A 24,153-nucleotide genomic window follows, 5' to 3' on the forward strand; every position below is an offset into this window, starting at 1 on the left:
AGAAGCACAGTCCTGGTTGTCGACGTCTTGTCGCCCAGGCCATGGACGCGCCACCTTTCCCGGCTTACCTCCTCCACCTTGCCGAACGCCATGAACGCCGTCCGTATGTCCTCGTCTGCAACGCCATAGAGCAGCCAGTGAAGCTTAAGCTTCACCTGCTGGTCTTGCGGGTCCACGATGACGCACCGTCTTCCCTTCACTTGCAGTTCTTTAAGGGCCATGAGGCTCTTCGTCGCAGTGGCGTCAGACAGGGTCACCGCCCAGACGTGGTTTATCTGGTACGCCCCTATGCATACCACGTCCGGCAGCAGTCCCGTCGGCAGTAGGGCGTCTCTAAAATCTTCGACCTTGCAAGGTCTGGCGCGTACATCACCGTGTGAAAACACGGTGTTAAATGCAACTCGTCCTTTCGGCAGCTGAGGCAAAATAAACGGATAATCCTTATCGTCGTCGGTGATCCTGTTTCCGCGACCAAAAGTGGCCGCTGTCGCTGCCCCGGAAGAGGCCATGACCCTACGATCCGAACAGCTCGGCTGCCGGATGCAGAATGACTGGCCACTATACTAACGAGGACACATACGAGGTGTCAGCTAAAGCAGTATATACGCGATTTGAAAAAAAAAATCGCAATAGCGTTGCCGCAATCATGCCCACAAGTGGGAAAAGATAGAGGCAGCTACTGGAAAGGAGGAGCGCCGAGTGCGCCGCCGCGAGCGCCTACAAACGAGAAGGAAAAAAGAAACACTCCCCGTCGGGGAATCGAACCCCGGTCTCCCGCGTGACAGGCGGGGATACTGGCCACTATACTAACGAGGAGACATGCGTGGTGTCAGCTAAAGCAATATATACACGATTTGAAAAAAAAATCGCAATAGCTCTTGGATCGTCTTCGTCACTCTGCCACCCGCTACAACAGTGGCGACGAAGGTGTCCACCCCGCCACGAACAGTGGCGTCTCGGTAGCTCTGGGAGTCCTGCTGGGTACTGAAAGTAATCGAGTCTTGGGAGCATCGGCGGTCATGGCCATGGCTACGAACCTCGGTACCCCAAGTTTCGACGAAAATCAAGATAAGTGGGATATTTACTTGACTCGACTGGAGGCATTTTTTTGAAGCAAATGATATTAAGACAGATGATAAGAAAAGGGCGCTCTTGGTTTCGCCACTATCAACGAAGACGGTAGGCGTTCTTGCTGGACAGTGCGCCCCCCAGAAAGTAAACGCCCTGAGTTACAAGGACGCACTTACCATCCTAAATAACCACTATGCGCCGAAGACTAATTAGGTTGCAGCCAGTTACAAGTTCTTTACAAGGGATCAGGCTGCAAGCGAATCTGTCCGGGAATATGTTGTTGAGCTATGCAAGCTTGCGGATAATTGTCACTTCGGCACCAGTTTGGATCGTATGTTACGGGACCGCATTGTGTGTGGCATCCGAAATCGGGCGGGGCAGCAGACGCTGCTTGAAAAAACTGAGCTCACACTTGCCCAAGCTGAAACGATTGCCATAGCGGCAGAGACAGCCGCACTGGAAGTAAGCGCCATAACTAGACTTGATAATGAGGCAGCGGTGTGCACTGTAGCGAGTAAATCGCACCGAGGTGGGCTCGGTGGCTGTGCCATGACACAGCCTTCTCATCCACTGACTTTCGCAATGCAGGTACTCGTGAGTACCTTCGCCTACGTCTTGCCAGCATTCTTCAACGTTTCCTCGGTCGTCGTACCACAGCTGGAAATGCCGTTCTGCAACGGGAACTACGGAGCTCTTGTTTTGAGCGCCTCGGAAGCGTCGACGAAAGCCGCGCTCCCCCACTGGATCCTCGACATCGGATGGAAAGCGCAATCGGCAGCGACAACATCGTTCCTGCCAGCGTATAAAGAGCACCGCTTCCCGCCTGCGCTTTGTGGGCTCGGTGGTTGTGTCATGACACAGCCTTCTCATCCACTGACTTTCGCAATGCAGGTTAGTAAACCATGCTGCCTTTTCGCTAAAAAAACTAACAACTACTGTCTGGTACAGCTGCCGAGCCTGCAGTGTTGCATTTGTGTCGCTGGTGAATGTTTTGGTGTTATGAAATCCCTCCTGCTCTTGTCGGGCGATATAGAGATGAACCCTGGTCCTGACAAATTGGACCGTGTTCTTGCTAAGCTGGAGACGTTGTCAACCGGCCAGGACCAAATAACCGATGTACAGGACCTTAAACATCAGATGCGTTCTACTGACACAAGTATTTCTGATTTGATCAAGCGCGTAGCAGATCTAGAAAGTGTTTTCCAGGGTATTTCAACTCTCAAAATTGATCTGCAGTCTGCCCAATCTGTATCCGCTAAGACTGCTGCTCTTGTTACTAACCTTGAAGCTCGGTTGGATGACGCCGAAAATAGGTCACGCCGCAACAATTTGATATTTTATGGCCTTTCGGATTCTAATTCGCGCGAAACGTTCGTTGAATCGGAAGAATTGCTAATCCGCCATTGTCATGACAAATTACGCATAACCTTGGACCCATGTCAAATTGAGCGAAGAATCAACGAAGATGGCCGTCAGCGGCCGATTATAGTTAAATTTTTGTCCTATAAAACAAAAGAAACTGTCCTCTCAAACGGGCCCAAGTTAAAGGGCACCAATTTTAGCATTGGAGAATACTTTTCCCTTCCAGTTCGTAAAGCACGCAAACACCTTGTCGCATTTGCAAAAGCAGAAACCGGACCGTTCTCCCTGCGATACAAGACTTTGTTTCTCGGAAAGAAACGTTACACCTTCGATGCCGCCACAGAAACGGTTGCGGAAATAGCATAGCGCTTACCTCGCCATCGTCACAAACCTAACCTGTGCGATACCGCCCCTCGAGAGAATATTTGCCTCTCGGTTATCTACACCAACATACGCAGCCTGCTTCCAAAGAGCGATCTTGTGTCCAGCCTCGTGTCTTCAACGGGCAGCAACCTGCTCATCTTGACAGAGACCTGGCTGACTGATAACATAAGTGACGCTGAAGTTCTTTGTAACCTACCTAACTTTAATCTTTTTCGCACTGATCGCACAAATTCTCGAGGGGGTGGCGTCCTTATTGCTACAAGCAATAAGCTACAGTGTTCCCACATAAACATCTCATCAGACCTTGAAATATTATGGCTCCTTTGTCGCGCCACACCAATATCTATATCAATTGGCGTTTGTTATAGACCATCTCACAATAGCCCCAAATTCCCCCGTAAACTTCACAACATTTTAAACGAACTTAAAACTAGACACCCTAAGGCACACATTCTTCTTTTTGGGGATTTTAACTATCCTGGCATAGATTGGTGTGCCCCTAATTACCCTATTTTTAGACAGGATGAATCCCGTGAATTTATGGACGTCTGCTTAGCTTTTAACCTAGCCCAACTAGTAACCCAGCCTACACGCATCGCCGGAGATACTGCTAACATTCTTGACCTCATACTATCTAGCCACCCCGACAGCCTGAACACTATTACTTATCTCCGTGAAATCGGCGATCATAAAGTCATTCATGCATGCTTTAACTTCACCCCAATAACAAAAGCAACTTGCCAAAAAACAATTTCTCTCTACAACAAAGGAAACTATGAGGCCTTCAACGTGGAATTGGAGGCCTTTTTTCCATCATTTGATTGTTCGTCATTTGACGAACAAGACATCCACACAAATTGGTCAATGTTTAAACATAAAATGAATGAATTGACTAATAAATATATTCCCAAATGCAGCTTCCGCGCTAACCACCGCAAGCCATGGTTCACCAAGACTCTGGGAAGATAAGAAAATGAAAAGAAACGCCTTTTCCGTAGTGCTAAACTGAGCAGAGCAGACTGCGCATGGGAAAAATATTACGCTGCTGAAGAGGCGTATTTGGTCGCAGTAAAAAACGCTAAACATTCCTTTTACCACATCGATTTGCCAAACATACTTACAGATAACCCGACTAAATTCTGGCAGCTTTTAAACCCCCAATCTTCGCGCGTTGTTACCCTGACTGACGATTCTGGACGTGTTATTTCAGACGTTGAGTGCTCTAACATATTTAATTCTGCCTTCGCATCTGTATTCACTAAAGAAAAAAAACCACCACCCCTCATGACAGCCAGTGACCCCACAATTGCAATGCCAGCCGTTACATTCCCAGAAATCGGCATATCCCTTCTTATACATAAGTTAAAACTTTCTTCATCTACCGGCATTGATGAAATCAACACAAATGTCTTAAAAAACACTCGCCACACGTCTACCAAGTTTTTATGCTTGCTATTTTCGCAGTCCATTTCTACAGGTATCATACCCCACGACTGGAAAGTGGGGAAGGTCGTCCCAGTCCACAAGTCGGGTAAAAAAGATTCACCACTTAACTACCGCCCCATATCACTTACCAGCATACCCTGCAAGCTCATGGAACACGTCATTTACTCTTTAACAATGCAGTTTCTGGACTCAAATAATTTCTTTCACTCATCACAGCATGGTTTTCGTAAAGGTTACTCCTGTGAGACTCAACTAGCCATTTTCGTTCATGACCTGCATGCCAACCTTGACGCTAATCTCCAAACCGACGCAATCTTCCTCGACTTTGCTAAGGCATTTGACAAGGTACCCCATAACCGCCTATTTCTGAAACTTCCCAGCCTAAACTTGCATTGTGACATACTAGCATGGATAAAAGAATTCTTGACTCACCGCTCCCAATCAGTCATCATTAATAAACAAATGTCTAACTTATTACCAGTTTCCTCAGGGGTACCCCAAGGATCCGTCCTTGGGCCTCTTTTGTGTTTAATTTATATTAACGACCTACCTCAGAAATTAGATTGCCATATTCGGATGTTTGCCGACGATTGCGTTACTTACAAAACAGTTACTGACACCTTTAACCAACAATCCCTACAAAATAACCTAAATCTGGTAGAAAACTGGTGCAACGACTGGCTGATGACACTTAATATAAACAAATGCAAATATATATCTTTCCACCGTCACAGTAATCCTCTCCTGTTTCCCTGCACTATCTCTAACGTTCCTATCGACCCTGTCCAATCATATAAATATCTCGGTGTTCATCTTAGCCATGATCTTACGTGGAATAGCCATATCGCGAATGTTATTTCATCTGCTAACAAAACGCTTGGCTTCCTAAAGCGTCATCTCCACTCTGCCCCTCTGCATGTTAAGCTACTCGCATACAAATCACTAGTTCGATCAAAATTAGAATACGCATCGCCCATCTGGTCCCCGAAACAAGTATACCTTGCTAATTCACTTGAATCAATTCAAAACAGGGCAACTAGATTCATTCATTCCTCGTACTCTTTTGATATCAGCATATCATCTCTGAAATCGCAGTCCAACCTACCTACTCTTGCACTTCGTCGCCACATTTCTAGTTTGAGCTTATTTCATAAATTCTTTTATTCCGCGTTATCACAGGAACCCTACATCTGCCCTCCCCCACCACGTTTCTCTCTTCGCACCGGACATCAGCAGCAGGTGTCTCGACCACGAGCACACACAAAAACTTTTGCTTCATCATTCTTCCCCCGGACTGCTTGCGACTGGAACCACCTTCCCCAAGAACTTGCTGCCATCACATGCCCATCTATGTTCCTCAACCAAATTACGCATGCGCTTGCATCACAGTAATCATTTTTGTTTGTATAACTCGTTCAACATTTTTCTGTTTACTGTTGTTAACCTATATGTGTCCCACCCCTTATGTAATACCCTCACATGAGGGTCTTTAAGGAAATAAAGTGAAGTGAAGTGAAGCACCATGACTAGACTTGATAATGAGGCAGCGGTGTGCACTGTAGCGAGTAAATCGCGCCGATATCAGACCTTCACCAAAGATAAGCAAAGCCATACTGAGTGCGCACGCTGCGGAAACTACGATCACTAAGCAAGCGACTGTCCGCACAAAAAGGGGCAGTGTTTTCGCTATCGGAAGACTGGTCATTTCGCAAGAAAATGCCGCTCCCAGTCGGGGCTCCGGGCTGGTCGTAGGAGCGATGGCGTCGCTAACGCAGTTCATTATGAGAGCGCTGTATCCGAAACGGAGGAAGGCGATATTTCATCAGTCTTCACATTGCAGGAATCACGGGAAAAGAAATCTTTGCTCCAGGCGTTCCGCAGAGTTATCCGCTGGGGTGGCGTGCCCTTGAACATGATTATTGACACAGGATCGCCGTTTTCCATCATTCCGCAGGAGGTGTATCTAAAGCACCGTCTGAGTTGGCCACGCTTATCGAAATGCAAACACACGCTCAACTGTTACTTGGGCAAGCTACCCATTGTCGGTGAACTGCACCTTGAAGCCAATTTTGCGGGGAAGACTGTACCTGCCACACTAATAGTTACAGGCTGCTCGGGTCCCAGCCTTTGCGGAAGGGACTTATAATCCAAGCGTTCTCGCTTTTGCCGTCGGGGTTCCTGACTGCGGTTCAATCGACGTCAGCAGATCCTGACATCCTCAGGACCGAGTTTCCTGCCCTTTTTGAGCCAGGACTTGGAAACATTCAGGGGCCACCTGTGAAATTCCACATTCGAGAAGGCGCCCAACCGAAGTTCCACAAGGCACGGTCAATTCCTTATGCTCTTCGTGAAAAAGTGGAAACTGAGCTGGACCGTTTAGTAGAGCAAGGCATATTATCGCCCATAGCACATTCTGAGTGGGCGGTGCCAGTCGTACCAGTACTGAATAAAGACGGTTCCCTTCGCATCTGCGGTGATTTCCAAACCAGAATCAATGCTGCGTGCATAACTGAGCAGTACCCTTTACCAAACATTGAAGACATTTTCGCGTCGCTACGTGGGGGATCATTTTTCACAACACTGGACCTTAAGGATGCATATAACCAAGTCCCATTGGATGAGGAGGCGAGGAAGTAGGCCGTAATAAACACTCACAAGGGGTTGTTCTGCTATAAACGTCTTCCGTTTGGAGTTGCCTCGGCTCCCGCGATTTTTCAGCGGCGCATGTAAACGGTCCTGGCCGTTCTTCCAGCCGTGCAGGTGTATTTGGACGATGTATTGATAGCGGAACGTCAAGACGATAATGGCTCAGTGCTTCGGGACGTTTTGCGCAGGCTTCAAGAAAATGGTATCAAGCTGAAGGCCGAAAAATGCCATTTTCGCAAAGACTCAATCGTCTACCTGGGCCACCGCATTGACAAAGACGGGTTGCATCCGCTTGAAAAGAACCTAGCTGCAATACGCGACTCGCCACGGCCTACGAATGTGAGCGAACTGCGCTCTTTCTTGGGTCTGTTGACTTATTATCACCGGTTCTTGCCACACATGTCAACGATGCTGGCACCGTTGTATCTTTTGCTTGAAAAAGAGCATAAATGGCACTGGGGAATGGCGCAGGAAAATTCATATCTCAAGGCTAAACAAACACTTCTGAGTTCGCCTGTTCTGACGTATTTCGATCCCAACCAACCAGTGCGTTTGGAATGCGATGCGTCACCTTCGGGTTTAGGTGCCGTAATCTCGCACCGAATTGGATAATTGGATAAGCCAAATGCTTTCCGTTCACGCACGTTAACACACGCCGAAAAGAATTATTCTCAGCTCTAGAAGGAAGCGCTCGCACTGGTGTTCGAAGTAACAAAGTTTCGAGACTACCTACTGGGCCGCGAGTTTATATTGGTCACGGACCACCAACCACTGGTGGGACTTCTACGAGAAGATCGACCTGTGCCCCCAATGGCGTCGGCACGTATTCAGAGATGGGCTCTGTTTCTAAGCCTATATAGCTACCGCATAGAGTACAAGGCCGGCAAGGAAAACGCCAACGCGGACACACTCAGCCGCTTGCCCGTGCCGATAACAGACGTTTGTCGATCGGGCACCTTAACAGAATACGTATTGTCTACAGAGACCCTTGACAGCTCGTTCGTGCCAGCGGATGCCATACGGGCGCTGACGAACGGAGACGATCCAAGAGCACGTACCGCACTGTTTTATTTCAGCGACAGCCATCTAGATATATAGGCTGCTTGCCTATGACGTAACATAAAAAGAACGAATCATGTTTGACACGTGTGGCACAGCACTTCATATCAATTAGTGCGCACGTTTCCGTCTATGGTTCGCAGCGTGCCAGCGGCGTTTGCTCGCGCGAGCATGCACGTGAAGCTGCCGCCACGGGCTGCAATTAAAAAATGCCGAAAAGAAAATTGATTTAAAAGAACGTGTTAGCAGCCGTATAAGTACGGGGATTGTTTCTATGGGTAAATTCGTTTTTTTTTCATTCAGAACTGAGCTTATATATGGCAAATTTTCTAAAAAATCGGGTTAAGAAACACCGAACTTTTTCTAAGTGCGAACGCAACCACTGCAAGAAGTATCTCAAGCCTCCACAGCGTTGCACCTGATGTATGAAACGGAGTATAGCAACGATAGCAACAACGCGTTTCCGCATTTGTCGTAAGGCTATCCGGCTATCATTGAAATGGTCCGAGCACAGCACAGTTGATTTCGTCGGCACGAACTTATCTCTCCTCACCGCACGGACACACTGCGCTGCAAGCTTCTTGTCCTTCGGGAAACTGTGAAACACCACATCGTCTCGCCCGCCTGTGTTCGCGCAGCCGAATGCTGCACAGAACGAGGGCATGTTGGGCGCCCTTGGCTGTAGGCACTCATGCAGCGCAGAAGGAAAGAACAGTTTACGAAAATCGCAAAAGAAAACAAACGTGAGCGGCGGCGGGGGCGGCGGCGGGGGCGGCGGCGGCATATCTCTGGTAGCGTCGTTCAGTAAAGCGCAGGACGGAAAGAGGCACGCCAGCACGCCGGTCCGGCAGCTCGGTCCCCGCCAGTGACGTCACTCTCGCCAGTTCTCTCCTCTGGCAACCACCTCACCCGGCGCTCCGGGAAGTGATGGGGGCGTGTCCGCGGGGGTGAATTAGGAAGCGATTTCCGCCCCTTATATTAACAAAACGAAGAAAAAAATTTCGGAACCGTATATTATTAGGTCTGTTCTTCCAAATCCCAGTAATTCATGGAAATTGAAAACCATTTCAGCTTCCCTTTAAAGGGAGAGTTCCGGTATGCACTTTGAAAAAGAAAGTTTTTGCACTTGGTGCTACTTGCATTCTTTTAACCCGTTTGAGTACGTTCTGACCCAGGCCTGCACTGTATACCACCCTGTACAACGGTATTAGCAACACTATATCACATAAGTCTTTATACAGTTTCTTCTTTTTAACAGAATATAAATAATCATTAGAAAAACGCACACTCAAAAATCGCACAGTCGCTACTACTTTCCGAAAATAACCTTGTGCCGTCCCCGTCAGGATTTGCGTACTAATAACATATTCAGGTAGCAGTCGCCCTAATCTGGCCTGGCACACCGTTTGCAGAAATGGGTCACTGACCTCGCGAAAAAAGACAAATCTATTAACTAATTGTTTGAGAAAAAGGTGTGCCAGTCCAAGTCCCCCACACTTTACACTCCTGAACAAATTTGTGCGACTGCACCTTTCCCACCTCGATCCCCAAACAAGGGTCGCAAAAACCCTATGAAGTGTCTGCACATTTACCCTAGAACAGTGCATCACTTGTATCACATACCATAGTTTAGCCACAAAAAACATGTTACACTCGGTTGCCCTCGCAAATATGGAGAGATAATTCTCCCTCCAAGCATTCGCCTTTTCGCGTAAGAGTTCTGCTTGTTGCTCCCAGTAGTCATTATTATTTTTGTAGAACTCAAGTGGCACACCAAGGTACTTCACAGGCGTTTTCTGCCATACAACATTGGCAAAAATGCCCGGGGTGAACGGCCACACGCCGTGCCAAAACCCCAGATACTTTCCCCAGTTTACTCGACTTCCTGTAACGTCGCTGAAAAATTCAACACTTCGAATGGTTTCTTCAATGCCTTCGTAGTCAATACAACATACCACCACATCATCGGCATATGCGAGCAGTTTTACCTCTGAAGATTGTAAACAAAAACCACGGATAGAATTATTTTCAATTATTGACAAACCAAAGGTTTCAATATATATACAAAACAAAACTGGACTGATGGTACAGCCTTGACGCACGGAACGCTGCACTTTAATGGGGGCCCCCAATTCTTTGTTAATAATTAGTCTGGTAGAGCAGTTCCGATACGCCAGAGCTACACCATCCGTGATGACGGATCCGACATTAATGTGTTCCAACATTGCAAACAAAATAGCATGCGCTACGCAATCAAATGCCTCCTCCAGATCCAACAGAAGTATGGCCACACACGCTTCAAGGGAGTCAACATTCAAGAACTGAGCGCATCTTGTGAACATTCGTCGCTATAGTGCGACCCTTAATTCCACCCGTTTGGTGTGTGCCGACTATGTCTTTGACAACCGACTGAAGTCTAGCTGCTAAGACTTTCATTAGTATCTTATAGTCTACATTTGTGAGTGCTATTGGTCTGTATGATGTTACACTTTTCAACTTATCTACATCCTCTGTCTTCGGAATCAACACCATGTGTGATTGACCGACAGATGGCGGTAACGCCTTACCATCGTACGCTTCGTTAAAAATTGCTACAAGTACTGCTGACACTTCCTTTTTAAACCACTTGCACCACAGAGCGCAAAGCCCATCAGGGCTCGGTGACTTGCCAGGATTCAAATTGTCAATGGCGCGTTCCACTTCAAAAACAGTTATCGGCGTTCCTAATGCAACTTTTCTTCCTTCAGTCGGTTGAGGTATTCTTTTAAAGAAGTTCGTCTTAAACCGTTCTAGGTCCACCTGCCTAAATGCGAACAGATTTTCGTAGTGTTCAAAAAACGCACGTGCGATACTATCATTATCTGTAACTTCGTTACCACCCACCTCGATCACGTCAATATGATTACGTCGAGCGTAAAAAAAAATCGCAATAGCGTTGGCACAATCATGTCCACAAGTGGGAAAAGATAGAGACAGCTACTGGAGAGGAGGAGCGCCGAGTGCGCCGCCGCGAGCGCCTACAAACGAGAAGGACAAAAGAAACACTCGCCATCGGGGAATCGAACCCCGGTCTCCCGCGTGACAGGCGGGGATACTGGCCACTATACTAACGAGGAGACATGCGAGATGTCAGCTAAAGCAGTATATACACGATATGAAAAAAAAAATCGCAATAGCGTTGGCACAATCATGTCCACAAGTGGGAAAAGATAGAGACAGCTACTGGAGAGGAGGAGCGCCGAGTGCGCCGCCGCGAGCGCCTACAAACGAGAAGGACAAAAGAAACACTCGCCGTCGGGGAATCGAACCCCGGTCTCCCGCGTGACAGGCGGGGATACTGGCCACTATACTAACGAGGAGACATGCGAGATGTCAGCTAAAGCAGTATATACACGATATGAAAAAAAAATCGCAATAGCGTTGGCACAATCATGTCCACAAGTGGGAAAAGATAGAGACAGCTACTGGAGAGGAGGAGCGCCGAGTGCGCCGCCGCGAGCGCCTACAAACGAGAAGGACAAAAGAAACACTCCCCGTCGGGGAATCAAACCCCGGTCTCCCGCGTGACAGGCGGGGATACTGGCCACTATACTAACGAGGCGACATGCGAGATGTCAGCTAAAGCAGTATATACACGATATGAAGAAAAAAAATCGCAATAGCGTTGGCACAATCATGTCCACAAGTGGGAAAAGATAGAGACAGCTACTGGAGAGGAGGAGCGCCGAGTGCGCCGCCGCGAGCGCCTACAAACGAGAAGGACAAAAGAAACACTCCCCGTCGGGGAATCAAACCCCGGTCTCCCGCGTGACAGGCGGGGATACTGGCCACTATACTAACGAGGCGACATGCGAGATGTCAGCTAAAGCAGTATATACACGATATGAAAAAAAAAATCGCAATAGCGTTGGCACAATCATGTCCACAAGTGGGAAAAGATAGAGACAGCTACTGGAGAGGAGGAGCGCCGAGTGCGCCGCCGCGAGCGCCTACAAACGAGAAGGACAAAAGAAACACTCCCCGTCGGGGAATCGAACCCCGGTCTCCCGCGTGACAGGCGGGGATACTGGCCACTATACTAACGAGGAGACATGCGAGATGTCAGCTAAAGCAGTATATACACGATATGAAAAAAAAAATCGCAATAGCCTTGGCACAATCATGTCCACAAGTGGGAAAAGATAGAGACAGCTACTGGAGAGGAGGAGCGCCGAGTGCGCCGCCGCGAGCGCCTACAAACGAGAAGGACAAAAGAAACACTCCCCGTCGGGGAATCAAACCCCGGTCTCCCGCGTGACAGGCGGGGATACTGGCCACTATACTAACGAGGAGACATGCGAGATGTCAGCTAAAGCAGTATATACACGATATGAAAAAAAAATCGCAATAGCGTTGGCACAATCATGTCCACAAGTGGGAAAAGATAGAGACAGCTACTGGAGAGGAGGAGCGCCGAGTGCGCCGCCGCGAGCGCCTACAAACGAGAAGGACAAAAGAAACACTCCCCGTCGGGGAATCGAACCCCGGTCTCCCGCGTGACAGGCGGGGATACTGGCCACTATACTAACGAGGAGACATGCGAGATGTCAGCTAAAGCAGTATATACACGATATGAAAAAAAAATCGCAATAGCGTTGGCACAATCATGTCCACAAGTGGGAAAAGATAGAGACAGCTACTGGAGAGGAGGAGCGCCGAGTGCGCCGCCGCGAGCGCCTACAAACGAGAAGGACAAAAGAAACACTCCCCGTCGGGGAATCAAACCCCGGTCTCCCGCGTGACAGGCGGGGATACTGGCCACTATACTAACGAGGAGACATGCGAGATGTCAGCTAAAGCAGTATATACACGATATGAAAAAAAAATCGCAATAGCGTTGGCACAATCATGTCCACAAGTGGGAAAAGATAGAGACAGCTACTGGAGAGGAGGAGCGCTGAGTGCGCCGCCGCGAGCGCCTACAAACGAGAAGGACAAAAGAAACACTCCCCGTCGGGGAATCAAACCCCGGTCTCCCGCGTGACAGGCGGGGATACTGGCCACTATACTAACGAGGAGACATGCGAGATGTCAGCTAAAGCAGTATATACACGATATGAAAAAAAAAATCGCAATAGCGTTGGCACAATCATGTCCACAAGTGGGAAAAGATAGAGACAGCTACTGGAGAGGAGGAGCGCCGAGTGCGCCGCCGCGAGCGCCTACAAACGAGAAGGACAAAAGAAACACTCCCCGTCGGGGAATCGAACCCCGGTCTCCCGCGTGACAGGCGGGGATACTGGCCACTATACTAACGAGGATTTTTTTTTTCTTTATTTCCGGATTTCGTCAATTACACGTCACACATGAATTCGAAACTCTGAATTCAACATAACTGGACACATGTCGATACATACTAAAAACGAGACTTTCAGCTGGTCCCGTGTAGCTTGGTTAGTAAGGTTTAAGCTCCAATAACTTTTCGAATATGGGCAACCATTCAGGTGGCTCGTTAAGGGCCTTTAACACATCTCTAACATATGAAATATTTTCAGCAAAATATATCTTGGCTGGCTTGGGATCCACATGCTCGTGTCTGAAATCCATTCTTGTTTTCCAGACACTGTGCATTGTAACCAACATCATAACATCATATGGCACGTCCCCTGTTTGCGCAAATGGCAAGAACCGAATTCCGAATGGCGTTAACGGAAAATCCTTTTTAAGCGTCCTCTGTAGGACGTCCCACAAGAAAATTGAATCAGAGCAATCTAAGAAAATATGTTCAATTGTTTCTGGCTTGTTACATATCATACAATTTACACCCCAAGGCAGATAGATACCTTTTTCTTTTAACCATGGTTTAACAGGGAGCGTGCCACTGTGCAGTAAGAAGAAAAATGTTTTAGTTGACGCTCTAATAGGCATTTTTTTAACACGTTTCAGTACATCCCGTTCGGGTCGTAATGCATACTTTGCACGATATAAAGGTACAGGGCATAGCACATCAACTAAATCCTTATACATTTGTTTTTTGCTTACTGATGACAAATAATCCCTAGAAAAATGCACTTCAAGAAAACGAGCAGCATAAACAACTTCTTTCAAAAATCCTTTTGCCGCTACATACGGTGCACAAAAGGAGGATACAATGTACTGTGGTAGTGCATCACGCAGGCGCACTTGCATGACCGTACGTAGAAAGCCATCACTTTGATCACGCAAGAAAAAATATCGCGAAACAAGTTGCTTGAGAAACAAGTGCGAAAGGCCAAGCCCGCCTTTCTTGACAGAATGAAAGAGATTTATTCTGCCGGTCCTCTCCCAAGTCGATCTCCATATAAAGATAGCAAAAATTCTATGGATCTTTTGCACACACGTTCGCGACATGCATAGCACCTGTAGCATATAACAAATTTTCGCCACGAGAAACACATTGCAAACTGTTGCGCGCGCAAATATCGACAGGTCGCATCCGCCCCACTTTGTTGTCTGTGCCCTAACGTGTTCCACTTGATCAGTCCACTGTTCGGTGTTTTCCTGATAACATCCTAAAGGTACGCCAAGATACCTGGACGGAGAAGTGGTAAAGTTGATACCTTCAAGCTGTTCTGGCCTAGAATCCCACTCCCCATGCCAAAACCCGAGACACTTTTTCCAACTAATGCCACTTCCAGTGAGTCTACAGAAAGCTCTTGCGTCACTGACTGCCTCTTGTATGCTCTCTTTATTTTCACAAAAAATCGCGATGTCATCTGCATAGGCCAAAACTTTTATTTCATGCGATAAAAACTGATAACCCGTTATTTTTTCATTGCTCAACACTCTTAAACAAAAGGGCTCTAAGTAAATAGCAAACAACAAGGCTGATGCGGGACATCCTTGAGGGACGCTAGAACGCACGTCTATCTCTTCGCTGAGTTTCCTGTTAATTACGATTTTATCCTGGCAATGATTGTATGCCATTTTCACACCATCTCTTATTACCGCTCCTACATTTACGTAATCCAGCAATGCAAAAAGTATGTTATGACACACCCTGTCAAATGCTTTTTCCAAATCTAACTGAATCATGGCTATACGGCCACATGACGCATCACAGCACTCTAAAATTGTTCTTGCCGTATGAATATTGCTAAAGATACTTCTTCCTCTTATTCCACATGTTTGGTGTGCACCAACAATATCGGTAATTACCGTTTGAAGTCTATTTGCAATAACCTTCATATACACTTTGTAATCAACATTTGTTAGACTTATTGGCCTATAATTTTCTACCGACTGCAATCTTTCAGGGTCTTCAGTTTTCGGTATAAGTATAATATGACTTTTCCTAAAAGACATGGGCATTTGTTTGACGTCATATGCCTCCGTTATGGTACGGTGAAGCATTTCTGAAATTTCTGTTTTGAAAAACTTATAAAAGGCCGTCCCGATGCCATCTGGTCCAGGTGTCTTGCCGTTACTGAGGTCATCAATCGCTTTCTGAATTTCTTCTATTGCTATTGGCCTTTCAAGACCAATTTTAACGTCCTCATCCAGTTTGGGCATAAGTGACAGAAAATCCCTTTACAAAAGGATCTTGCACTTCTGCTTCGCTCCCCAACAAGCTCCGATACCGTTCAAGGAAAGCCAGTTCAATAATCTTCTGGTCTGACGAAACCGTGCCCCGATAGCGTATTTCTTTTATTTCCTTTTTGGTAGCATACCTCTTTTCTTCAGCTAGCGCGCGTTTGGTGGGTGTTTCTCCCACCAAAAACCGTTCCGCACGTGCCCTTACCACGGCGCCTTTATATCTTTCCTCAGCGATGGATTCCATCTGTCTTTTCACTTCTTTAATTTCTTTTCTGAACAATCCGGGTATCGTGCTATCGGCATTTAAAAGATAGTCCTGTGTGGCTTGTAGTTCGTTTTCTTTTTGTTTTTCTTTATATCGTAGGATGCTTGACCTCTCAATTGCGCACATTTTTACTTCGGTTTTAAAATTCTCCCAAACCGCGGTAAAGCTTGTGGTTTCATTAAACAGAGCTTCTTTGCACTTTTGGCTCACCAGTTTAACAAACGCTTCGTCTTTCAAAAGGTTTTCATTTAACTTCCAAAGGTCCCAATTAAACGGACTTGTTTTTCTTTTATTACCTACTTGGAACATTACAAGACTATGGTCACTAAAGCTAACGTGTTTCACTATGTAGTTAGTACAAAAAGCCAAGATACATTGCGAAATGTACACGCGATCTAACCTTGCGTGGCTTTGAAGCTGAAAGTGTGTGAACTGCGCATGGTTTCCGCGAAGAACATCACCAACGTCCACAAGGTCACATTCCTCTGTTAAAGCTCGAAGCTGCAGCGCACTCTTGTCATGAACTGGATTATTACTAACCGTGTCTTCAGGCATGCAAACGCAATCGAAGTCACCAAGTAACGCGACAATTCTGTCACACTTTAAAAAATTTGCTACGTAATCAAAAAAACATTTTCTGTCAGAACATGTATTAGGTGCGTATACACAAATAATTCGCCATTTCTTTCCATGAAAAGAAAAATCACAAAGTGCTAATCTGCCATCTTGAGAAGTTGTGACACTTTCTTCAATAATACCAATAGACCGTTTTAAAAAGATTACACATCCTCGCGACTTTCCAATGGCATGGCATACACAGACATTAAAATTTGCTTTATAATTATCAACCATGCGGTCAGCCTGCTCCTCGCTCTCAATTTTCGATTCTTGTAACGCTAAGATGTCGATATCATTTTCAATTAACAGACGCTTTAACTGTACTTGTCGCTTTCTTGCCGTTAACCCTCGTATATTCAGAGTACCTATCCGAAGCGCTGACGGTAATTTAAAGGACATTGAATGTGAGGGGTCAAGCCGACCGCAGTGCGATAGATTCATGATTCTGGGACTCAGACTCACAGTCTCACGCCGGTCTGTAAGAAGTGGCCTCGCTGTGTGAAACGAGGCCGAAGCGTGTTCCTTGGCGGCACACATTGCTGACACACAGCGCTGCTCGTCCGACCCAGTTCAACCGTCAAGTGCTATTCCGGTCAGCAACCCCGCTAACGCGGGGTCACTGTTGGTGTGGCCCTTTATCTGGCGGCACGTTGGGTTTTACTTTAAACGAACTTCTTCTGATGACTGGTGTCTTCAGGACTGGCTCGCCAGTGCAGTCTTCGCCTCGCTTGCCGACGTCTTCATTCCGTTCACGCGGCCTCTTTGAGACAGCTGAGGTGCCGCTTTTGCCTCCGTCTTTGTCGGCGTCTTCCTTGTTAAGTTCGAACTCATAGGTTTCCATGACGGTCGCAGGAACGCTTGTGTTGTCCGAGACTTTATCCTCTTCTGCTGTTTCTTGTAGCTCGTTGGCTTTGCTGTCCTGGTTGTCGTCCTTTCCTTCAGCGTTTTCAAAGGAGGGTTGCGTTAATGGCTTGCCGCCAGAGCTTGATGCAACCCCACCTCCGCTGGTTGTTTCCTCCGCATCGACCTGGTCCATGAGGTGTTCGTTCACAGTGTCATTTCTACCGGACCCTGTTACGTTTGCGTAGCTACGCACACACTGGGTATCGTCATGGCCATAGCGACGGCAGAGCCCGCATCGTGGAACTCGGCACTCGCGCCGTATGTGACCCCTGCCGTGGCACCGGAGGCAGAGCGGCGGTCTCCCTGGTACATGCACTAGTGCATGGTCTTCGCCGACGCGGAACTGGTGTGGCAGGTCTTCCACGGTGTAGCCAGCCTTCAGGCGCAGGGATACTAGACGCGTGTGGGAACCCTTGTCATTACAGCCTGCCACACGCCACTTCTCCCTCGATATATCGCTAATAGTGCCGTAAGGCGACAGGGCAGTTCTCACGTCCTCGTCCGGCGTGGTGTGCAGAAGCCAATACAGCTTCATCCTGATGTCTTGGTTGCAGGGGTCTATGACGACACACCGCTGCTCCTTAACACTGAAGGCTGGGGCTGTCAAAATCTTCTGCTTGGCTTTTCCGTCTTTGAATGTTATCGCCCAGACGTGATTCATTTGATACGCTCCTAGGGCTACAACTTCCGGCATGAGCTGCAGACGGTCTAAAGCATCTCGGAAATGTTCGACACGGTATGGCCTTGTCTTTACATCAGCGTGCAAAAAAACAGTAGTCGTAACGGTCGTACCTGAAGGCAACTGCGGCAAAATGATCTGGTATTCCTGCGATGTCGTATCGTTCAACCTGATGCCGCGACCCAGCTGGGCCGCTGAAACCGCCCCTGAGGAGCAAGACATTCTGCGTCCGCACCGTACGGTAGCCGGAAGTAGAATCCCACTATACTAACGAGGAGACATGCGAGATGTCAGCTAAAGCAGTATATAGACGATTTGAAAAAAAAATCGCAATAGCGTTGGCACAATCATGTCCACAAGTGGGAAAAGATAGAGACAGCTACTGGAGAGGAGGAGCGCCGAGTGCGCCGCCGCGAGCGCCAGCAAACGAGAAGGAAAAAAAGAAACACTCCCCGTCGGGGAATCAAACCCCGGTCTCCCGCGTGACAGGCGGGGATACTGGCCACTATACTAACGAGGAGACATGCGAGATGTCAGCTAAAGCAGTATATAGACGATTTGAAAAAAAATCGCAATAGCGTTGGAACAATCATGTCCACAAGTGGGAAAAGATAGAGACAGCTACTGGAGAGGAGGAGCGCTGAGTGCGCCGCCGCGAGCGCCTGCAAACGAGAAGGAAAAAAAGAAACACTCCCCGTCGGGGAATCAAACCCCGGTCTCCCGCGTGACAGGCGGGGATACTGGCCACTATACTAACGAGGAGACATGCGAGATGTCAGCTAAAGGAGTATATAGACGATTTGAAAAAAAATCGCAATAGCGTTGGCACAATCATGTCCACAAGTGGGAAAAGATAGAGACAGCTACTGGAGAGGAGGAGCGCCGAGTGCGCCGCCGCGAGCGCCTGCAAACGAGAAGGAAAAAAAGAAACACTCCCCGTCGGGGAATCAAACCCCGGTCTCCCGCGTGACAGGCGGGGATACTGGCCACTATACTAACGAGGAGACATGCGAGATGTCAGCTAAAGCAGTATATAGACGATTTGAAAAAAAATCGCAATAGCGTTGGCACAATCATGTCCACAAGTGGGAAAAGATAGAGACAGCTACTGGAGAGGAGGAGCGCCGAGTGCGCCGCCGCGAGCGCCTGCAAACGAGAAGGAAAAAAAGAAACACTCCCCGTCGGGGAATCAAACACCGGTCTCCCGCGTGACAGGCGGGGATACTGGCCACTATAATAACGAGGAGACATGCGAGATGTCAGCTAAAGCAGTATATAGACGATTTGAAAAAAAATCGCAATAGCGTTGGCACAATCATGTCCACAAGTGGGAAAAGATAGAGACAGCTACTGGAGAGGAGGAGCGCCGAGTGCGCCGCCGCGAGCGCCTGCAAACGAGAAGGAAAAAAAGAAACACTCCCCGTCGGGGAATCAAACCCCGGTCTCCCGCGTGACAGGCGGGAATACTGGCCACTATACTAACGAGGAGACATGCGAGATGTCAGCTAAAGCAGTATATAGACGATTTGAAAAAAAATCGCAATAGCGTTGGCACAATCATGTCCACAAGTGGGAAAAGATAGAGACAGCTACTGGAGAGGAGGAGCGCTGAGTGCGCCGCCGCGAGCGCCTGCAAACGAGAAGGAAAAAAAGAAACACTCCCCGTCGGGGAATCAAACCCCGGTCTCCCGCGTGACAGGCGGGGATACTGGCCACTATACTAACGAGGAGACATGCGAGATGTCAGCTAAAGCAGTATATAGACGATTTGAAAAAAAATCGCAATAGCGTTGGCACAATCATGTCCACAAGTGGGAAAAGATAGAGACAGCTACTGGAGAGGAGGAGCGCCGAGTGCGCCGCCGCGAGCGCCTGCAAACGAGAAGGAAAAAAAGAAACACTCCCCGTCGGGGAATCAAACCCCGGTCTCCCGCGTGACAGGCAGGGATACTGGCCACTATACTAACGAGGAGACATGCGAGATGTCAGCTAAAGCAGTATATAGACGATTTGAAAAAAAATCGCAATAGCGTTGGAACAATCATGTCCACAAGTGGGAAAAGATAGAGACAGCTACTGGAGAGGAGGAGCGCCGAGTGCGCCGCCGCGAGCGCCTGCAAACGAGAAGGAAAAAAAGAAACACTCCCCGTCGGGGAATCAAACCCCGGTCTCCCGCGTGACAGGCGGGGATACTGGCCACTATACTAACGAGGAGACATGCGAGATGTCAGCTACAGCAGTATATAGACGATTTGAAAAAAAAATCGCAATAGCGTTGGCACAATCATGTCCACAAGTGGGAAAAGATAGAGACAGCTACTGGAGAGGAGGAGCGCCGAGTGCGCCGCCGCGAGCGCCTACAAACGAGAAGGAAAAAAAGAAACACTCCCCGTCGGGGAATCAAACCCCGGTCTCCCGCGTGACAGGCGGGGATACTGGCCACTATACTAACGAGGAGACATGCGAGATGTCAGCTAAAGCAGTATATAGACGATTTGAAAAAAAAATCGCAATAGCGTTGGCACAATCATGTCCACAAGTGGGAAAAGATAGAGACAGCTACTGGAGAGGAGGAGCGCCGAGTGCGCCGCCACGAGCGCCTACAAACGAGAAGGAAAAAAAGAAACACTCCCCGTCGGGGAATCGAACCCCGGTCTCCCGCGTGACAGGCGGGGATACTGGCCACTATACTAACGAGGAGACATGCGAGATGTCAGCTAAAGCAGTATATAGACGATTTGAAAAAAAATCGCAATAGCGTTGGCACAATCATGTCCACAAGTGGGAAAAGATAGAGACAGCTACTGGAGAGGAGGAGCGCCGAGTGCGCCGCCGCGAGCGCCTACAAACGAGAAGGAAAAAAGAAACACTCCCCGTCGGGGAATCGAACCCCGGTCTCCCGCGTGACAGGCGGGGATACTGGCCACTATACTAACGAGGAGACATGCGAGATGTCAGCTAAAGCAGTATATAGACGATTTGAAAAAAAATCGCAATAGCGTTGGCACAATCATGTCCACAAGTGGGAAAAGATAGAGACAGCTACTGGAGAGGAGGAGCGCCGAGTGCGCCACCGCGAGCGCCTACAAACGAGAAGGAAAAAAGAAACACTCCCCGTCGGGGAATCGAACCCCGGTCTCCCGCGTGACAGGCGGGGATACTGGCCACTATACTAACGAGGAGACATGCGAGATGTCAGCTAAAGCAGTATATAGACGATTTGAAAAAAAATCGCAATAGCGTTGGCACAATCATGTCCACAAGTGGGAAAAGATAGAGACAGCTACTGGAGAGGAGGAGCGCCGAGTGCGCCGCCGCGAGCGCCTGCAAACGAGAAGGAAAAAAAGAAACACTCCCCGTCGGGGAATCAAACCCCGGTCTCCCGCGTGACAGGCGGGGATACTGGCCACTATACTAACGAGGAGACATGCGAGATGTCAGCTAAAGCAGTATATAGACGATTTGAAAAAAAATCGCAATAGCGTTGGCACAATCATGTCCACAAGTGGGAAAAGATAGAGACAGCTACTGGAGAGGAGGAGCGCCGAGTGCGCCGCCGCGAGCGCCTACAAACGAGAAGGAAAAAAGAAACACTCCCCGTCGGGGAATCGAACCCCGGTCTCCCGCGTGACAGGCGGGGATACTGGCCACTATACTAACGAGGAGACATGCGAGATGTCAGCTAAAGCAGTATATAGACGATTTGAAAAAAAATCGCAATAGCGTTGGCACAATCATGTCCACAAGTGGGAAAAGATAGAGACAGCTACTGGAGAGGAGGAGCGCCGAGTGCGCCGCCGCGAGCGCCTACAAACGAGAAGGAAAAAAAGAAACACTCCCCGTCGGGGAATCGAACCCCGGTCTCCCGCGTGACAGGCGGGGATACTGGCCACTATACTAACGAGGAGACATGCGAGATGTCAGCTAAAGCAGTATATAGACGATTTGAAAAAAAATCGCAATAGCGTTGGCACAATCATGTCCACAAGTGGGAAAAGATAGAGACAGCTACTGGAGAGGAGGAGCGCCGAGTGTGCCGCCGCGAGCGCCTACAAACGAGAAGGAAAAAAGAAACACTCCCCGTCGGGGAATCAAACCCCGGTCTCCCGCGTGACAGGCGGGGATACTGGCCACTATAATAACGAGGAGACATGCGAGGCGTCAGCTAAAGCAGTATATAGACGATTTGAAAAAAAAATCGCAATAGCGTTGGCACAATCATGTCCACAAGTGGGAAAAGATAGAGACAGCTACTGGAGAGGAGGAGCGCCGAGTGCGCCGCCGCGAGCGCCTACAAACGAGAAGGAAAAAAGAAACACTCCCCGTCGGGGAATCAAACCCCGGTCTCCCGCGTGACAGGCGGGGATACTGGCCACTATACTAACGAGGAGACATGCGAGATGTCAGCTAAAGCAGTATATAGACGATTTGAAAAAAAATCGCAATAGCGTTGGCACAATCATGTCCACAAGTGGGAAAAGATAGGGACAGCTACTGGAGAGGAGGAGCGCCGAGTGCGCCGCCGCCAGCGCCTACAAACGAGAAGGACAAAAGAAACACTCCCCGTCGGGGAATCGAACCCCGGTCTCCCGCGTGACAGGCGGGGATACTGGCCACTATACTAACGAGGAGACATGCGAGGCGTCAGCTAAAGCAGTATATAGACGATTTGAAAAAAAAAAATCGCAATAGCGTTGGCACAATCATGCCCACAAGTGGGAAAAGATAGAGACAGCTACTGGAGAGGAGGAGCGCCGAGTGCGCCGCCGCGAGCGCCTACAAACGAGAAGGAAAAAAGAAACACTCCCCGTCGGGGAATCGAACCCCGGTCTCCCGCGTGACAGGCGGGGATACTGGCCACTATACTAACGAGGTTTTTTTTTTTTTATTGCCTGTTTTCTTTTACAGGTGGTGGAAACAGAGAAACATGAATGATAAAAGGAAATACTTGGACCAAGTCTTGATCCGGTGTGCTCACGTTAAAATTTCTTCAAGTTACACAATTCGTCCAAGAGAGGTATAGCCAGTCAGGAGGCTCTGGTTGCGCTTTATACAGTTCGCGTATATAATCCACGTTTACAATGAAATTTTCCCTGATAGGACGTGCGTGAAGGTCGGCATTGCGCACCGCCATTCCAGTCTGCCAGATGCTGTGAAGTGCTATCAGCATGAACATGTCGTACGGGACGCAGTCTTCATTGTCCACACTCAGAAAACGAATGCCATCACTCGTGATGGGTAGGTCCTTTTTCAATGTGCGCTGCAGAATGTCCCAATGGAATACAGCGTCCCAGCAGTGAAGAAATACGTGTTCTACCGTTTCGGGCGTCTTACAAAGTAGACAGTTTGTTGTCCATGGAACGTAGAGTCCCTTATCAGCTAACCATTGCTTTACTGGGAGCGTCCCAGAATGAAGTTTAAAGAAGAAAGTTTTTGTTCCCGGTTTTACGTTCATCTTTTTAACCCTTCTTAGCACGTCCTGTCCGGGTCCGACATTGAATAAAGTTCTGTACCGCGGTGTTGGCAACAAACAGTCGACAAGGTCTTTGTAAAGTGTTTTCCGTTTTACAGAGGACAAATACTCTAGTGAAAAGCGCACTTTCAGAAATTGAAAAGACTGCACTACTTCACGCAAGAATCCAGTCACATAATGGTACATATTGTTATTCGATGACACAACAAATTCTGGAACGTGTGAACACAGCCTTAATTTTATTACAGTTTGTAAAAAGCCATTTCTTTGGTCGCGGAGAAAGATAAAACGAGACACAACTTGCCCAATAAATAAATGACACAAACCCAATCCACCGTTTCGGACCGGTAAGAATAAATTTGAGCGACTTGTTCGTTCCCAGGTCGATCTCCACACAAACAGGGCGAAAATCCTGTGAAATTTCTGCACATTCACCCGCGACATACAAAGGACTTGGAACACATACCATATTTTTGCTATTAAAAACAGGTTGCATACATACGCCCGTGCATAAATAGAGAGCTCCCACCCACCCCAGGCGTTTGTTTTTTGCCGGATTGTTTCTGCTTCGTCCTTCCAATACTCGTTGTTGTCACGATAAACCTCGAGTGGCACCCCTAGGTACTTCAGTGGGCGGGTTTCCCATTTTACATTTACGTATACATCAGGCTTCATATCCCAATTACCATACCA

General features: G+C 48.1%; 1 protein-coding gene and 23 non-coding genes across 24 annotated transcripts in view; 1 reads left to right on the top strand and 23 right to left on the bottom strand.

The window, feature by feature from the left end:
* The window catches only part of LOC139057015 (uncharacterized), a 218,104-nt gene that overhangs the window by 107,647 nt on the left and 86,304 nt on the right, over positions 1-24,153 (top strand). The gene's annotated exons all lie outside the window — the stretch shown is intronic.
* TRNAD-GUC (transfer RNA aspartic acid (anticodon GUC)) lies at positions 745-816 on the bottom strand. The gene has a single exon. It is a non-coding gene; the product is annotated as a tRNA-Asp (tRNA).
* Positions 11,985-12,056, bottom strand: TRNAD-GUC (transfer RNA aspartic acid (anticodon GUC)). Its single transcript has one exon. It is a non-coding gene; the product is annotated as a tRNA-Asp (tRNA).
* Positions 12,228-12,299, bottom strand: TRNAD-GUC (transfer RNA aspartic acid (anticodon GUC)). Its single transcript has one exon. It is a non-coding gene; the product is annotated as a tRNA-Asp (tRNA).
* TRNAD-GUC (transfer RNA aspartic acid (anticodon GUC)) lies at positions 12,470-12,541 on the bottom strand. Its single transcript has one exon. It is a non-coding gene; the product is annotated as a tRNA-Asp (tRNA).
* Positions 12,712-12,783, bottom strand: TRNAD-GUC (transfer RNA aspartic acid (anticodon GUC)). The gene has a single exon. It is a non-coding gene; the product is annotated as a tRNA-Asp (tRNA).
* TRNAD-GUC (transfer RNA aspartic acid (anticodon GUC)) lies at positions 12,954-13,025 on the bottom strand. The gene has a single exon. It is a non-coding gene; the product is annotated as a tRNA-Asp (tRNA).
* Positions 13,197-13,268, bottom strand: TRNAD-GUC (transfer RNA aspartic acid (anticodon GUC)). The gene has a single exon. It is a non-coding gene; the product is annotated as a tRNA-Asp (tRNA).
* Positions 18,436-18,507, bottom strand: TRNAD-GUC (transfer RNA aspartic acid (anticodon GUC)). Its single transcript has one exon. It is a non-coding gene; the product is annotated as a tRNA-Asp (tRNA).
* On the bottom strand, positions 18,678-18,749 carry TRNAD-GUC (transfer RNA aspartic acid (anticodon GUC)). Its single transcript has one exon. It is a non-coding gene; the product is annotated as a tRNA-Asp (tRNA).
* TRNAD-GUC (transfer RNA aspartic acid (anticodon GUC)) lies at positions 18,920-18,991 on the bottom strand. Its single transcript has one exon. It is a non-coding gene; the product is annotated as a tRNA-Asp (tRNA).
* On the bottom strand, positions 19,404-19,475 carry TRNAD-GUC (transfer RNA aspartic acid (anticodon GUC)). Its single transcript has one exon. It is a non-coding gene; the product is annotated as a tRNA-Asp (tRNA).
* Positions 19,646-19,717, bottom strand: TRNAD-GUC (transfer RNA aspartic acid (anticodon GUC)). Its single transcript has one exon. It is a non-coding gene; the product is annotated as a tRNA-Asp (tRNA).
* On the bottom strand, positions 20,130-20,201 carry TRNAD-GUC (transfer RNA aspartic acid (anticodon GUC)). Its single transcript has one exon. It is a non-coding gene; the product is annotated as a tRNA-Asp (tRNA).
* TRNAD-GUC (transfer RNA aspartic acid (anticodon GUC)) lies at positions 20,373-20,444 on the bottom strand. The gene has a single exon. It is a non-coding gene; the product is annotated as a tRNA-Asp (tRNA).
* TRNAD-GUC (transfer RNA aspartic acid (anticodon GUC)) lies at positions 20,616-20,687 on the bottom strand. The gene has a single exon. It is a non-coding gene; the product is annotated as a tRNA-Asp (tRNA).
* Positions 20,857-20,928, bottom strand: TRNAD-GUC (transfer RNA aspartic acid (anticodon GUC)). The gene has a single exon. It is a non-coding gene; the product is annotated as a tRNA-Asp (tRNA).
* On the bottom strand, positions 21,098-21,169 carry TRNAD-GUC (transfer RNA aspartic acid (anticodon GUC)). Its single transcript has one exon. It is a non-coding gene; the product is annotated as a tRNA-Asp (tRNA).
* On the bottom strand, positions 21,340-21,411 carry TRNAD-GUC (transfer RNA aspartic acid (anticodon GUC)). Its single transcript has one exon. It is a non-coding gene; the product is annotated as a tRNA-Asp (tRNA).
* Positions 21,581-21,652, bottom strand: TRNAD-GUC (transfer RNA aspartic acid (anticodon GUC)). Its single transcript has one exon. It is a non-coding gene; the product is annotated as a tRNA-Asp (tRNA).
* TRNAD-GUC (transfer RNA aspartic acid (anticodon GUC)) lies at positions 21,823-21,894 on the bottom strand. The gene has a single exon. It is a non-coding gene; the product is annotated as a tRNA-Asp (tRNA).
* Positions 22,306-22,377, bottom strand: TRNAD-GUC (transfer RNA aspartic acid (anticodon GUC)). The gene has a single exon. It is a non-coding gene; the product is annotated as a tRNA-Asp (tRNA).
* TRNAD-GUC (transfer RNA aspartic acid (anticodon GUC)) lies at positions 22,547-22,618 on the bottom strand. The gene has a single exon. It is a non-coding gene; the product is annotated as a tRNA-Asp (tRNA).
* TRNAD-GUC (transfer RNA aspartic acid (anticodon GUC)) lies at positions 22,791-22,862 on the bottom strand. The gene has a single exon. It is a non-coding gene; the product is annotated as a tRNA-Asp (tRNA).

This window comes from Dermacentor albipictus, chromosome 3, assembly GCF_038994185.2.
Source record: "Dermacentor albipictus isolate Rhodes 1998 colony chromosome 3, USDA_Dalb.pri_finalv2, whole genome shotgun sequence".
NCBI classification, from domain to species: domain Eukaryota; kingdom Metazoa; phylum Arthropoda; class Arachnida; order Ixodida; family Ixodidae; genus Dermacentor; species Dermacentor albipictus.